Source organism: Mus caroli, chromosome 15 (assembly GCF_900094665.2).
Source record: "Mus caroli chromosome 15, CAROLI_EIJ_v1.1, whole genome shotgun sequence".
NCBI lineage: Eukaryota > Metazoa > Chordata > Mammalia > Rodentia > Muridae > Mus > Mus caroli.
The window spans coordinates 96,944,318-96,957,641 of NC_034584.1; the positions used below are offsets into that span (position 1 = coordinate 96,944,318).

General features: G+C 47.7%; 2 long non-coding RNA genes across 3 annotated transcripts in view; one reads left to right on the forward strand and one right to left on the reverse strand.

The window, feature by feature from the left end:
- Positions 1-6,464, reverse strand: part of LOC110311086 — a 6,915-nt gene extending 451 nt beyond the window's left edge. Inside the window, exons 1-3 of one of the 2 annotated variants that reach the window (XR_002379908.2) lie at positions 6,326-6,464; positions 3,735-3,840; positions 2,892-2,983 (exon numbers count right to left, since the gene is read on the reverse strand). This is a non-coding gene — a long non-coding RNA (uncharacterized LOC110311086). Of the gene's footprint in view, positions 1-2,891; positions 2,984-3,091; positions 3,182-3,734; positions 3,841-6,325 lie in introns of those variants that run through there. The other variant, XR_002379909.2, reaches the window with a different exon arrangement.
- Positions 6,465-6,606: 142 nt separating this feature from the next.
- LOC110311084 lies at positions 6,607-10,925 on the forward strand. Its single transcript, XR_002379907.1, has 3 exons — positions 6,607-6,628; positions 6,827-7,136; positions 10,692-10,925. It is a non-coding gene; the product is annotated as an uncharacterized LOC110311084 (long non-coding RNA).
- Positions 10,926-13,324: the final 2,399 nt, after the last annotated feature.

The following is a 13,324-nucleotide window of genomic DNA, read 5'->3' on the forward strand; positions in this document are numbered from 1 at the left end:
GAGAGGGAGAGGGAGAGGGAGAGGGAGAGGGAGAGGGAGAGAGATGAAAACCAATCAGACATATAAACGCCGGTCCAATAAATAGCAGCTATTATAGAGGTAGCATTTTGTGCTTTCTTCACCTACCTTTGTGGGGAAAATGCTGATTTCCAGACTAGGAAAGGGGTAGTAATAGATAGAGATTTATAACTGATCTTCTCCACAGTTTATTTCCAGAGTATGGAATCATCCCTCATCCACTCATTCAACAAATGCAACCTGGCACTATTTGGACTTCTTGTATGCATCCTGCTGGTCCCACTGGTATGTTAGGATTGATGCAGGTAGGGCAGTTTCTGGTGTCAGCAGAAGAACGAGTAAACTGAGAGAAGTGAGGTGGGGACATGGGAAGGAGACTTGGACTCTGAAGCAGATACACCCTCAACGACTTGACTTTCCCTTGGCCCAAGGGTTTCCATTTACCAGTAGCACACATAGAGGATTACATGGGGCCATCCTTGGGGAAGTATTCCTGTTTATCCACTCAGACTCTGAAGCTGCAGGAGAGGGGTCTGAGGACAGCAAGGGGACAAATAGAGAGCTGCTGGATAAAAAAGTCAATGGCCATCCTCAGCAATGTAACCAGGGGGAGAAGCACCAAGACCAGGTGCAAAAGCCTGGCTTCCATGGACACTGGAGGTTCCCACACATAAGTCAGGCCTGTTCCTGGCTGCAGAGTTCACTCTAGATGATTCAAACTGTCTAGAGACATAGAAAATCATAGTGTCTGGACATGGGAACAACCTAAATGCCCATGTACTGATGAACACATACCCGGAAGGTGGTCTGTCTACCGTTGAAGTAACTCATCCATGAGAAGGAACGAGAATGGATGCGTGCTTTGACACAGCAATGCATAAGAACCAAGGAAAAGGAGCCAATCACAGAAGGCCACCTACTGCATGAAGCCATTCCTAGGCCATCCTGAATAGGTAGAGGGCAGCTTGTTGGCTGCTCAGTTAGAAGGGTTATTGAGGATAAGGATTTGGTCACCTGTGGGCAGGTGGCTGCTCTCTGAGGGCTCAGAATACTCTTAAATAGATTGTGCCGACAGTTGCACATGTCCATTAAGATTCTAAAGCCACGAATGATCCATTCCAAGTAGGGTTGTGCTCCTTGTGAGTTACAACTTAGGAAAGTTGTTTTGAAAAAGAGCATCAGGGGAAGGGGGCCTCTCAGATGAAGCAGAAAGGCTGAGGTCAGAAACAAAGGCCAGGCAGTTCTATCCTGGCTGCCCCCAAACTCCCAACCTGCATCTCCCACAGCTAGTGTTGCAGTAGTCCCCAAGCCATGACTGGGGAAGATAAATTGACCCCTCAAGATCTGGGGCTGGGTCCCTTCTTCCCTGACAGCTCCCTTTCTGTGTTTTTTCTGGCATGAGAAACACACTGTCTTCTTGTATAAATAGGGGGATTTATGGCAATTTCCCTTTCTCCTTCCTGGTGGGCTAAGAGGTGGGGCTTAGGGGAAGAAAGGGCCCCAGTTCCATATAGAAATGTGCAGAGACTAGAGAGGGGCTGAAGGGTGCCTTTTCCTGCTTTGGCTCTGACCCCAGCATGCCTTCCCTAGCATCTGGTGACAAGGATAGTGGAGGAAAGGTACACACCACCCCTGCTCAGGGCAGATAGCCAACAGAAGGAACCTGAGAATCCAAATTCAGTCTGACCTCCCAAGAGCTGGTGAAGGAAAACCACATGCACAGCCCTCATTCTAGATGACCCAGGCTATCCAGAGACACAGAGAGAATCGTATCTATTGGAGGTTTTTGGCCAGTTGCAATGCCTGGCTCTTCTGTTGTTCTGAGATAGGGTGATCAACTTGTACAGCTGAAGTTGTTCCTGCTGCCTCCACCTCCTCAGTGCTTGCATTACAGGTCTGTGCCACCATATCGAGCCCCTTCTCTTCACTAAAGCCTTACATAGCATTCTACCATTTAAGGTGAGTAAACATTCTTGAGAGAAGCACTGGGACTCCCAGACCTCTCTGATTAACTGTCAAGGAACAATTTGGTAATGGGTTGCTCTCCAAAGTCCCCTCTCATTCTGACCTGAAGAGTGGATTTGGCCCAAGGTGAGGCATGCACCTAGAATCTGACATGATGGAGCACATCTTTAATCTTAGCACTTAAGAGTCAGGACAATTATGAATTCAAGGTTAACCTAGACTACATATCAATATCCCTCAAAGATCACCAGTCATGAGGGCTCACAACTCTACGTTTAGCATTTGGAAGGCCAAAGCAGAAAGAACTGATGTAAATGCAAGGTCAGCCAGGCTACACAGTGATTTGTAGGTCAGCCTGTCTGACAGAGTGAAGATTCTATCTCAAAAAAAAAAAAAAAAAAAAAAAAAAAGCAAAACCAAACTAAAAGGTGTAAGTCAGCTCAGCTACTTTCTTTAAACCTTATTCATAAGGTGGGAATTGCAACTTTCTTTAAACCTTATTTGTCAGTTGGAAATTGTAACACTTTCTCAGAGGGCTGTCAGGGCTATACAGACTTAGACATCTTAGTCTAGCCTCTGGCTCAACTAATGTCATCATTATCACCATCCCACCTTAAGTGTGACCCTTAACATGAGTTTAAGTCAGCAGGTGTACTGTGAGAAAGTGTATTAGGAAGGCTGACTGAGAAAGGTTACAATAAAAAGGTCTCAAACAGCAGCAGAGGAAACAGTGTATCTGTCACAGAAGTAACAGTACAAAAGAGCAGGCAAAGTGCAGTCAGCTCTCTTCCACTGGTTGCTTGAGGACTTGGGTTCCTCTCAACACTGTCGCTTTGCTCTTCAAGCTTCCAGCCAGACCTCATCTCAGTATCATCCATGACATGAGAAATGGGGCACAAAGAACTTACCATGCCCTCGGGCTTAGGCGACTTCACTGGGCTCTTGCTTCCATTGGCCACACCTGACCAGGTCGCTGGAAGAGGTGTTGGAATAGAAGGCCCTGCAGTGATACAAAAAGAGAATAAGACTTCTGTGACAACTGACATTCTTTACTGAGGACTCAAATCCTCACTGGATGTCCCCAGGGGAAAGCCATTAAAACCATCACCTGGAAGTGTTGCAGCACAGTCAGACTCCTGTGATTCATCCACAAACAGCAGTCCCAGAAGAGTAACTTAGCAGCTCTGTCCATAGAGCATTCCTTCATCCTTCTTCATGTAGATATGAGAACAGTTCCTGTCTCCACTGTCTGACCGCAACTCCCTCACATCGTCTTGCCCACTGCTAACCCCTCAGCGAGTAGTGATTCTTATGTACCTTTCACAATCTTATGTGCCTTGCACACAGTATGCCTTCAGTGAGTGGTGATTACTTTGGCTTGGTGCCAGCAAGAAAGTTATGCTTTATCTCCCTACTCTTAGCCGGCCTTGGCATGATTCTTCCTCTTTCTCATCAATGTATAACTTCTTCCCTATATTTTTCTATTCCTATTATCTTTAACATCCACTGGAATCCTAACCTATAGTTACCTCCTCTGGGAAATCTTCTCAGATGGAATATCAGAATACTATCTCCCACCCACTCACCCACCCGCCACTCCATCTGCTGTAGTGATCTGGCCCCATCCTCCACCTGACTTTACATGTGTACTGCCTTTCCTTTCAGGTGAATTCTTTTGCTGCCTTCTTCAGAAGTACAGCACAGGAAGACATTAAGCTATGTTTCTATAGACTAGTCATGGTGGCTCCTACCTGTAAGCCCAGCACTTGAGAAGCAGAGTCAGGAGAACCAGAAGTTCAAGGTCACCCTTTGATTGTTTCATTGCAAGTTTTAGGTCAGCTTGGGCTGCAAGAGATCCTGTCTCAAAACCCAAAAGAAAAGTCTTCATGACTACTATAGTTTAAGCATCTAACCATCTTGTATATTTATTTTTCTATAATAAAAGAAAAAAAGATTAGAACTCAACTTTCAATGTGCAGCTCCTTACATAGCTGTGAGGAGCCTTCTCAACCTGCTTATTCTCACCTTGCTCACCCAAAGGACAACATTGTCCAAAGCAGCTTTCATGTAGCATGATGAGACTTGAGTTGTTCCAGGCACTTTGCACTGAAATTCCCTTCTATGTTCCATGTCTGAGCCCAGAAGCTATTGACTCTGATACCAATAAGAAAACAGACGTTCACTGCTCAAATAATTGCTTGGAGAGCATACAGCTAATTAAAGGCAGGTCTGAGAGTCCAATCCAGCAATTACTGGATCAGAAAGTGAGGCAACATGTAGTAGTGTTACCTATGTACCCAGCATGCTGCAGAACACATCATGTGTGTTTCATGGAATCTCAGACAACCCTAAGACATATCCTTCATTTTATAATCCTTGCTTCATAGACCAAGAAACTGAAATGATAGAAAAGTCCAGGGTCCCTTGCTAGCAACTGCAGAACCCTGGCTGCTTGCCCACACTATCCCCTAAACCTTTTTGGGTCTCTCCTTTGACCCCCGTCATTCACCCTTACCCACAGCTCCTGCTTTACAGGATGATAAAGAATAAGACCCTCAGATTTCCCCCCTTCAGGCCTCCACCTTGCCTGGTCTCACAACCACAGGGAAGGTCCAACAGTGGCCAAGCTAGAAAACCAGACATAAAATCCTGCCTGCTCCCCCGCCCTGCTTCCCATCACTCATCTGGGAATCCAGGGCGAGGAAGGGAGCTAAAGTGCAGAGTGTTCATTTAATATTAACAAATTGAAATGAATTCTTTTAATGCCAATTAGCTTGGAGCAGCCCCTTATTAATAGTAATTTAGATTCATACTTGGAGGAGCCAGTGGGGGCTGGGCCACATGTGCCCAGAATGTCAATGTGACAATGGAGCTGGGACCAGAGGGAGGAGCAGCTCCTCTTCTTCTGCCCAGCACAGAGGCACAACAGACATACAGTCACCCTGGGCCATCTTCCCAGAGTGTGAGTTACTCTTGCAATCTTACTTTTGTAGCTTCAATAATTCTGAATAGATTAGAACTCTAGATTACACATTCTATCAGTTTACCTTCTTAGTAACATCTTTAAAAAGGAAGAATTAGCCAGGAGTGATGGCATACACTTTTAATCCCAGCACTTATATAGGCACAGGCAGGTGATCTCTGAGAGTTGGAGGCCAGCCTGGTCTACATAGTTGACTTTCAGGCCAGCCAGGGCTACATAGTAAAATGTTGTCTAAAAAACAAACACAAAAGGAATACCCCCACCTCTGCAGACACCAGCTTGATCAAAAGTAAAGTGAAAGTAAACACTGTATTTCTCTTCTGGGAGTTCTCCGCAGAAGATAAAAGGCCCAATAGGCAGAAATGAAACTTGCTTGCATTTTTCTAAAACTTAAGGGAAAAAAAAACCAAGAACTAAAAATTCAACTCTGTGTGCCAAAGAACAGACAAATGAAAAGAAATTCAACCTAAAATGAAAAGTTGGAGGACACTCGACCTTCCTATTTCAGCTGACTTTGGAAGCAGAGGGAGGTGTCCCCAATTGGGACAGTGTAGGAATAGGAATGTGACTTCTGAGATGGAAGAGTCTGGGGTAGAAAGGGGGCTGAGGAAAAGGGAGAAATGTGCAAGATGGTGAGGCTTAGGAAATAATAATAATAAACGCTTAGCATACAAAAGCTACAAGGTCAGGATTCTTAAATTGAAGTGAATACATAAAAATCAAAGTTTAAAAAAGTGAGGAAAATGTGTATAATATTCCACAATTTTATTCCCATAGATCCACTGGAACTTACCAAAGAGCTTGTTCACATCCCATATGGTTTCCCAAACAATAAAGTCGTTTACAAAACAAAAAGAGGGTCCAATACAAAACTAAATCCCAGTCCACCTGGAGGGGAAAAAACTGGAGATTCTAAACCGCATAAAAACTAGTAGGGGAAGAGAAAAATTTAAAATATGGAAAGTGTTTATTTGTAAATGCTGACCTGAAGAGGGGGGTGGAGAAGCGAGGTGAACTTGACATCGCTAAAGAACTAGTGAACAAAGATGTAATTCATCCCCAGGGAACAGTAAACACTCCCGGAGTAGAGTTTCCCAAGAGAAGGGAGGAAAGACTTCTGAAAGAATAAAGCATCGCCAATCCTCTGCCTCCCCCCACCCCCACCCCCCGCCCCCGCGGAAAGTACAACAAACCTAATTCCCCTCCAAATAGGATTACGCTAAGGAAAACAAGAGGATTCTTTTTCTTTCAACTAAGAGAAAAACAAAATTGGATTTCAGTTGTCTGATGGAGCAAGAAGGGAGGCTAGTCTGCAGGTGCTTGGAAAAAGTGGGTTTTGATGGGCAGGGACCAGCTTACCTGGCTGTGCTGTCGGTCAGGAGTGGAACGAAGAACACTGCTGTAAAGGAAAAGGAGGGCCCGGGGATCCGAGTTTCCCTAGACAAACAGGCTGGGCAAAAAAAACTGGGGGTGCTGTCTCCCCCTCCGCCAGCCTCCCTCCCACCGGTACCTAGGCCTAGAGAGCTACTGAAAGTTACAAATTGCTTCCATTATTAGCTCATCCCGGGCGGCCTGGTCATTGGCCAGCCCTCGAGCACGTGGTGTCTCGTACCAATAGATCGAATTTCTAGTTGCAATTCTCTGTCTGTCCCTCGGCTCTGGGTGTGTGTGTGTGTGGGGGGGGTAATAGCGCGGGGGGTGGGGTTAAGGGGACCCTCATCCTCCCTTTCCGACAAGTGAGGGTCCTGAGCGCTTCCCAGAAGGAGTCCAGGGAATGTTGTGGGCTGGGGCACACCCGCCGGGGCAGAAATTGGAGGACACCACGGACGTCGCCACAATCCTTTCTATCCTTCCTTTCAGCTGCCCGGTGTTCTCCACCCCTGCGTTAGCACTCTGTAGTCTGGGGCCGTCCTAGGGCCGTCCCGGGGACGTCCCGGGGCTAGCAACCAAGGGGGCTCTCTCGGATGCTCTGTGGATCGCCGCTTCGCCCTTACTTTGGGGACGGTCACACGCGCCCCGCTTCCCCCGGTCGCTTTAGATCAGGCGTCTGCGCCCTCCCGGGCTCCTCACCCCCACCCCCAGAGTCAAATGTGGGCCTCTCCTGGAAATCCTTTGCGAAGGGGACAAACTTTTGAGTGGACGAAAATCTATTGGAGCCTGTCCAGAGCAGGTGAGCGGGGCCTGGAGCGCAAAGCTTCAGTCTGGAAATTTGTGGCTCTGGTTCTCTCTCTCTCTTCCCCTTTCTCCACCCTGCTTTCTTTGCAGGCGAACTCTGACCCGTCTTCAGCCCTCCGAGGGATGTGGGCTGGGGGTGGGCAACCATAAGTTTTGGGCTTAGGACATCTTCTCCTTCTTGAGTTTGGGCACTAGGGTGGCAGCTGGCAGGGGTGGGAAGAGTAGGGATGCTTCTGAGACTAGGGAAGAAAAGTGAAAATTGGGGCAAAGAGACCTAGAGTCCGCAGGGGATTCTTTTCCCCAAATGCAACTTGAAGGAACTTTAAAAAGTTTTTTTTTTCCAAGTGCTTGGTGGGGAGGAAAAACAGAGTTGGGGTTTGAGGTTTTAGGTAAGGGGGTGGGGTGCGGTATTGCTGGCTCCAGGGTCTGGACTAAGTACATCCGAAGAACCTCACAATCCCAAACCTTTTCGTCCCAATAGGCCCTAGGGACCCTCGGACTTCCCCAGGAACAGATCCACAGAAAGGGAGAGGACCCCCAGAGAGTTTCTGGCTGTGCTGGGATGTAGGTGGGATAAGGTCCAGCTTTTCCTGGGATCCCTCTACTGATTTTAAGAGAGGTGCAAGATGGAACACTCACAGTGCCTTTACTATTGTTTCTAATCTAGTTTGACTCAGAGACCCATTTTTCTAGGGTGTATGCAACTTTCCCTCCCCCCTCCGGGTCTATATATAATCTACAACCTTCCTGCCTTCTCCAGTACCCCAAGGAGACCAGAGAAAGAGTCTGCTCTGGGGTCTGATTGCCCCTCCTGGAAAGATACCCTACAGGAAGAGATGAGAAGGTTTTCAAAGGGAGTTAAGATCAGAAGTCCTTCAGAGAGCTACATTGGAGCCGGACTAGAGGAGAGGGCAGAGCACAGGACGGCAGGTGGTTTAAGGGGTAGTAGGTCAGGCAGGCCATTGAAAGTGCAGTGAATGGTCACCTAACTGGTGCTCAGGGTGTACCTGCACTTGAGGTTTTTAGGTCGGGGTCCTCTGGGAACCCGAGGCTGGATGAATCAGGCTAAAGATAAATGCAAAAACTAAAAATTGCATTTGGAGCAATTTGGGGGAAGGGCAGTGGGTTACTTGGAACGAATGGTGTCTCTGGCCCTGCAGGCCACTAGGCCCCACTTAGACTGGAGCATCTGTGGGGGAGGGGACGCTTTGTCCAGGAACTGGGTTCTCCCAGACCAGGTTAGAACAGCTTCGGGGTGTGGAGTAGGGGGTTGGGGGTGGGGGTGGAGTAACTGCCTAGAATAAGTTTGCCATGGTTGGCCAAATCTGGACTTTGAGAGGAACCCTAAAGAGGTAGGCACCAAGGGAGTGGTATTCAAATAGGAGTGTGATGTGATGGCTCATGCCTGCAATCCTAGCACTCTGGGAAAAACCAAAACCAAAACCAAAGCTTTTTCAGAGAAAAGCACAGGGTCATTGGCTTCCCCCTCCCCCTTCAATTAATCTGCTCCCTTTGCTTCTGTCTCCTCACCACCCCCACCCACCCCCAATGTGGGGCCTGTCTCTCCTTTTCTCTTTGCATTCCCCTCATGCTCTTTTTCTCTTAGGATTGATGGAGCCACAAACAGTTTAGAACAGCTTTCCTAAGCCTATAGTGGGTCCCACCCACTGGGACATGTTAAGTAAGGGGACACCCAGGAATAGGGTCCCAACCTGAAGGGAATTGAGAAAGAACAGTGTGAAGGGTGGGTAGGTAGATGCTGACCAGCCTTCCTCTGGGAAAGGGCCCATTGATGCCATCTGTACACTGTAGAATAGACTTAGGAACAAAGAAAGATAGCAAGATGTGCCAGGAAAATGCAGAACAACAAAGACAAGAGACTGGGCGGGCAGGAAAAAATGTGTCTGCATGCCTGTAAAATCCCAAGTGCCCTGCCAGAGGAAGAGACTCTAAGAGACCAGGAAGGAAGGAAGCATACAGAAAAGAAATATTGGCAGAGGGCAGAATGGAGAGGCAGAATCTGGCTCATTTGGGTTTGGTTTGGTTTGGTGTTAAAATGAGGGATAAAACAGAGAGAGAGAGAGAGATTCATTCCCAGCCCATCTCACCAGCTTGCAGTGCTCCATCACCCAGCCAAGATGATGTTGCTGAACAAGTGTAGGCCAAAGCCTGAGGACCACAGTGCTCTGTCTTGACCCTGATGCCAAAGGGGATCAGCAGACTGGGATACCCTGCTCTGGGCTCTGGGTGCTTCACCTCTGTGACCCTGCTTCTTGGTTTGATCACCTGTCAAATATGCCTTTTGCACTGCAAGGTTGCTCAGCAGTTTTGACTTCCTTAATAGGTACATGGGAAAAGGAAGAAGAGGGGGCCTGTTCCACAAGGTAGGAGAGGGGAATCTTTGTTTTCTTCATTGATAAGAAGAAAAACCTTGATTTTGTTGTTTCTGGGACAATGTCTCACTCTAAAGCCTAGGCTGGCCTGGCACTTCCTATGTAGTTCATGATGTCCTTGAACTCATAGCAGACTACCTGCTTTACCCTTTTGAGTGCTGAAATTTACAGGCATAAGCCACCATATACTGCTTCAAGAAAAATTTTCTATCCATAGCAAATTCTTTGCTATACTCGTTTCCATCAGTTACCCCGAAAGACTACAAGGTTAAGGGGTTCCCCCATGCTTGGATAGGTGAGATTCATTTGAGAGGAATTTGGTATGAAGTTTATAAACTCTGGAGGAATTAAAGAATGAATTCTGTGTAAGAAAGGGCATAGGGCCAGTCTCTGAGCCAAGCAAGTCTCGGGTGCATAGGGTAATTTACAGAACCCATACAAGGGATGAGTTGTCAAAATGACTTTAGACTCTGCTTGGAGACGAATCAACTTGGTATTTGTTGCCTGTTGGGCCTGTACTACATTACCTAGGCCTTGTCCTCAGTGCTCCTGTAGAAACTGCCCAATTAAATTCAAGGTTTGTTTTGTTTGTTTTGGTGTTGAGGCTCAAACCCAATATCTCATGCATGCTAGGCAGGTGCTGTCCCACTGAGCTATCCCCTTCTCCATGTTGTGACTCAGGTTTCTTTGTGTGTATATAATATATGTCTATGTGTATGATTCAGGTTCATTTGTACATTTGTGTGTGAGAGAGTACTTGTGAGGTCCTGGGGTTCAATCCTCAGCACTACAAAAATAAGATAAAAGTAGATCTCCTTTGTTTCCCCCAAAGTGGGATGGGATAAGTCATTGGGTCAGGTCTTCCAAGAGCAGTGTAACCCTTGATCATTGGCTGAGAAATCCCCCAACTCAACAGCTAGAGAGGTAAGCTGGTTCAGTGAATTCTTCACAGTACCCTCTTCAAGGAGGCCTCTGTCCAGCACGGTTGCCCCTCTTCTTTCCTCCAATCCTCCCCCTCCCTCTCCTCTCCTCCTCCTCCCTCTACCTCCCCCAACCCACCCACCCCCGCCTTTGCTTTTGTTTTTTTGGTTTTTTTTCCTGGTGTTCTTTCCCCCTTTGTCTATGCCGAGCCAGGACTCTTGATTTTTGTATCCCAGCAGGCCCTGCTCTGAGACCCTGAGGCTGGCTGGCATACACTCTGCCTCTGGAGTTTATAATGAGGATGCAAATACAGAGATTCGAAGAAGAGGCCCTAAGTAAGAAGCTGGGGATTTGCTAACCAGGGGCAGGGTACCAGTTGTGACTTTGACCTTTATAGCCTTAACTCATTGTAGACAATTCTGCACTTTCCATTTCCACTCCATCCCTGTTTCTGGGAGAGAGGTGCTGGTGTCCCCAAGGTTACTGCTCTCTGGGGATGAGGGTCAGTATCACAAATTAAAACCTTAAACTTTCTAGAAAAGAAAAGCACATTTCCCTATTCTTTGTGTGTTTGGGAGGTCGTGTTTCCCACTAGCCTAGTGGACTCTGACCCCTGAACATCAGAATGTGGATTCCCCTCATTGTCTACACCAACCCCCAAGAAAGGCTCAATCCAGGTGACTGTGGAAAGGATGAGCCCACACTCACTTCCTCATCCCTCATCTGCTTTGAAGGAATCGGGACCTCAGCAGGCTGAACAGCCATGAGGAGCGAAGCTGGGTGGCAAAATCCCGTTCCTTCTTTGAGCTCCTCGCTGTTCTCAGTTTTGTGTGTGGTTTGTCCTCGCCCCTCCTCGGACCTGGAAAATGAATGTTTAACCCCGCTCCGCTCATCTCTCCCTGTGCCCTGTTCCTATCAGTCTCAAAGCTGCCGGGAGGAAGGACCTGCAGCTTCCAGTCCTGCTCATAGTCAACGAAAATTCAAATTCTCTTCTCAGCAGAAGGGCAGCTGCCTCCTTCTCCGTTCTCCCTGTACACATTGATCTGTTGCGAGGGCACCTGGGGGTCAGAAGAGAGGCCAGGCTCTTTTAATTGGTCTGGAATTAGCATTTCCTATCACACCAAAGGCCAGGATTTCCACATCCAGGAACAGGAGGTCTTCACCCAGACCCAGACCTGTTCTTAGACCCCTCCAGCCAGCAATGATATCCACATTTGTTGAGGTGGAGACCTAGGAGGGAAAATGAGCAATTTGGCCCATTTTTCAGGCCAGTAGCTGCAGCTGTCTGCTCTGTTAATATTTTCTTCAGTATTCATCACAGGCAAAGCACCGCCTTTACCTCGGAGTGCCGCGAGGATCGGAAGATCTTTGCCACCCTGAGACCTCCGTGTGTTGTGGATAGATATACAAATAAACAGATGGAAAAAAAAGACAGATTTGGTGTCTGTCAACTGATTTTCACTGCAGCCTTTGCATTTGTCAGGTCTCAGGCTCTCATGTCTTCTCAGGTCTGTCTCTGCCACCCTAGTCAGCAGGGTGACACACAGCCCGCTGTTTTCCCCGGGACTTGGCGCTTTCATGCCCTGAAGTAAAGGATGGAATGGGTGGAAAAGGGATGGAGGTCCTGGTTACCTCTCAGCTTTGTAATGCAGACTGTTCTGTCACAGTGCAGGCACATGAGTGTGGGGGTGATGCCATCCATTTCTCCAGGCTGACGAATATATCTATAAGTTTATCTTGGTATAATTGCACCTCTGAAGGTGAATACAGAGTGTGCGTGTTCAAGATGGCTTCAGGGGTGGACAAGTGAACCTAGTCCTATCTTAGGTGCCTGCCCCAAGCCCAAAGGCCTGTACAGGTCCAACTGCCAGTACGTGGAGGGTGATGTGGGTGTACGAGGCCTGAACATATCTCTGCATACATGACCTTCCGTGTGCCAGTTTGTGTGCACTGCTGAATTATTACAAAATTACACTGACCCTTACAGAAAATCCATATCAGCCTCAACCCTTCTTCTCCGACCTCTCGACCTCTGGGGTGCCTGAGGAAAGAGCTGACCCGGTCGCAGCCACCCCTAGTCAATGAGTCTCTCTCCATTAGCATAAAACATGAATCTGCTGGCAGCTTGACAGATTATAACTAGCAGCCAGAGTTTTGCCAACTGGCTGGCTTGGGCGCTGTCTATTTATCATTGAAAATGGTAAATCATAAGAATCCAGATGACTTAATTATTCAAATCTACCCAGGGCCCAGAGAAGCTGCAGTCCTGTCAGTCTTAGCCCTGGGCTCAGGGAGGCTGGTGGGGGCTAAAACCCTGGCTTGGAACCAGAAGAGAGAGAAGCAGGTCCAGTCTTCACCCTCCGTGCGGCCCAGTGGGCAGGGCCTTCCTATGCAGCTCCTCTTCTTCCTGCCTTCCTCCCCACCTTTCCTAAAGACAGACTGTCTCCTGGGGCTCTTCCCTTGGGCGGCCCGCTGCCTGCTAGCCCTTCTCAGCCCACACGGTGCTTCTCCCACCCTTTGTATGAATCTGGCAATCTTTAGCAGGCTCAGGGCCTTCATTTTAATTTCTTCTTTTCTTTTCACTGCTGCCTTACTCTTCCCTCCCCTTCCAGATGGACACAGACACTCTACATCCACCCATAGTCTTCCCCTTCTCGCTTGGACCTTTGTACCCTCTCCTTGGGATCCTTGAGTTCTGCACTATGTTAATCCCGTGTTCCCTCCAAATCTGCTTTTATCCAGTCCAAGGCTATAAAATATCTCTATGTCACATACCTTTTCTGTCCTGGGCTTCTATACAGCTTCAGGAACGGTGGACAGGCTAGAAGATGTGGCCTTCTCTCCATTAAAGCAGGACTGTGTCCCAAGA